The following is a 2500-nucleotide window of genomic DNA, read 5'->3' on the forward strand; positions in this document are numbered from 1 at the left end:
CTTTTGAAAACGCCGTTTCACAGACGCTGTATGGAAGTTGCACGCTCCAGGATGGGCTCCTGCTTTGGATATATATTCAGTATGGATGCCACCACGGATCTGTGCTGTTTGAGAAAGCAGCAAAAGGAAAATGCTGATAGAGAAAGGGAAAGAGTGCCCGTGAGTAATCTTCTACAATTGTAGCAATTTAGCTTACTGGCGGCGAAAACGGACCGTGTTGGACGTCCTTATCAATCATTTACAACATACGTGAGCCATTTACACTGGGGCACTGGGTATGAATAAATATTCAGTAAACAAATCATGCCATTGAGGTTCTCATACAAGTTCTATCATAATCATTCTCTGCAATATCAAGGAGACGAATCTGCACAAGAAAACAACTGAATTCCAAGTCAGTCATGGCCAGCAAACTACAATGACCTCGTCACGTACGGTATTAATCGACCTGTGTATATCTAACTCGCAACGACGCAATTGCGACCAATTTATCGCTGGGGCTAAAGTTTCTAATGTTACCTCACTTTTAAGGGATTGTAGGAAAGGCGTATGTCTGTAAAAGTGAAGCCAGGTAAGCGTTTTTTGTAAGTGACTTTATCCAGACACTTTGCAAATAGACTGGAAGAGTGACTGCAATTTGTGTTAGACGGTTAGCTTTAATTATATTCGAAATTTCTTAATGGTTCAAAACGATTCTCAAGTAGTGTCACGACTGATGTTGTGATTGCATTTAAAGAGACCAATAAGTTCTTTTTTCTTCAGAAAATATTAAAGCCCAAACAGGTGGGTTATAGTACTATTGAATGGAACTACAAAGCTTGCTTATATCCTGATTTAATTAGCGGTTCATTACTACGGGCCATAGACGTGATACGTTGAACGAGTTGAACAAAGGAGATAAACTTAACATTGCAGCTTGGACGAAAAAGATGCAATTTTGCATTGTGATTTACCGGCAAGAGATGTGTTGTTAGGTACCGTACTTATTCGGCTACAACCCGAGCTCGGCTATAAGCCGAGACTCCAAACTTCTTATGCATTTATCAACTTGATTGACTCGAATGGTAAATGCATAATACTCGGCTATAAGCCGAGACCCATTTTACGTCTTGATGTGTATTATCGACTATGGAGTTTTCGTAATTTTAAAATACAAATTGACATTGACTGAAAAATTATACTCAAAGCAATAAAATGAACATGAAATATTAGAAAAAAACAAGCGACGTGATCGTGAGGTGACGAATATTATTAACAATTACTGACCTCACTGGAAACATGTCTTCCTAAAAGCGAAGCGTTTTATAAAAAGTTATTCAACTGGAAACCTTACAACCTCGCCTGTAAACTTAAAATAGTCACCGAAGCAGAAGCTGTAGAAAATAACTCAAGATTGCCAGAGAATACGGCATCAGAGAGTCGATGGTTCCGTCGCTGGAAGAAAGATCAGGCAACTCTGTTCAATGGGGAGCTTATCGGGGAGCGTATCCCGAGCTCGATCAACGACCTTTGGCGTGGTTTTCAGAGCAAAGAAGTCAATGTAAGGTTTTCCCTTTAATGTGTACGGTTTTTTTGCTTGGAAAATGTCGAAGAAGACGAGCAATAAGATCGATCCCGATCACGCAACAACACAAACGGCTCCTTTACGAGCCACCAAATAATAAAAGTCCATACTAAACGAACAACAACTTCTCTTCATTTTACAAGTAATTTAGCTCGGCTTGTAAGTGAATACACATTATTTGTTACTGTTTCAATTAGCTGAGAAAATTCTTTTTATCAAAAATACTCGGCTATAAGCCGAGACCGCTTCTACGGCTTCAAATTTGCCCAAATTGAGTGTGGATTTGCGTAAAAGTCGCTCGGCTTATAGCTGAAAATAAAGAGTTTTCGCAGCGGCTCTATTGTCCGTAATTTTCAAGACTTCTTCCAAGAAATTTATAACCGCTGTCGGACCACTATCTGATCGGTCCTAAAACAATCACATAAAAATTTATTATTAACGGCAAGTCTTTTCGGTGACAATTAACTTCAGAGTCTCTTTTAACCATAACTTGGAAGGAAAAAAGATAATCGAAAGTAAATGGCTGATTTTTGCAGACACGCTTTGTTAAAACTTTAACTGGAAGTGGCCTGGTTAGCCATCTTCTCGTAAGTTTTTTTCTCAGTAAAAAGCCTCAACCTTAGTATTTTTTTCTTGATATTACTAAACTAAGGGCTGAACTTCGCAGGGATGCTAAGACCTCAAGATATAAAAATATTTGGTCTGAAAAACAGGCCATTTCCGGTTGCTTCCCATATGCTTCAAATATGACCAAGTTGTGATAACAGCCACAGGCTAGCGAAAAATTTCCATGAGCTAATGTTCTAACCCATAAAAGCCAAAGGATAGGGCTTTACAATTGTGGTTTTGTTTTTGCCTGAAATTAATTTCATGTTGCTAAAAGAGAGATTTAAAAGTGGCCAAAATTGCACTGAAAATCAGCCTCTGGTGACCCCT

The sequence above is a fragment of the Montipora foliosa genome, chromosome 4 (genome assembly GCF_036669935.1).
Source record: "Montipora foliosa isolate CH-2021 chromosome 4, ASM3666993v2, whole genome shotgun sequence".
Lineage (NCBI taxonomy): Eukaryota > Metazoa > Cnidaria > Anthozoa > Scleractinia > Acroporidae > Montipora > Montipora foliosa.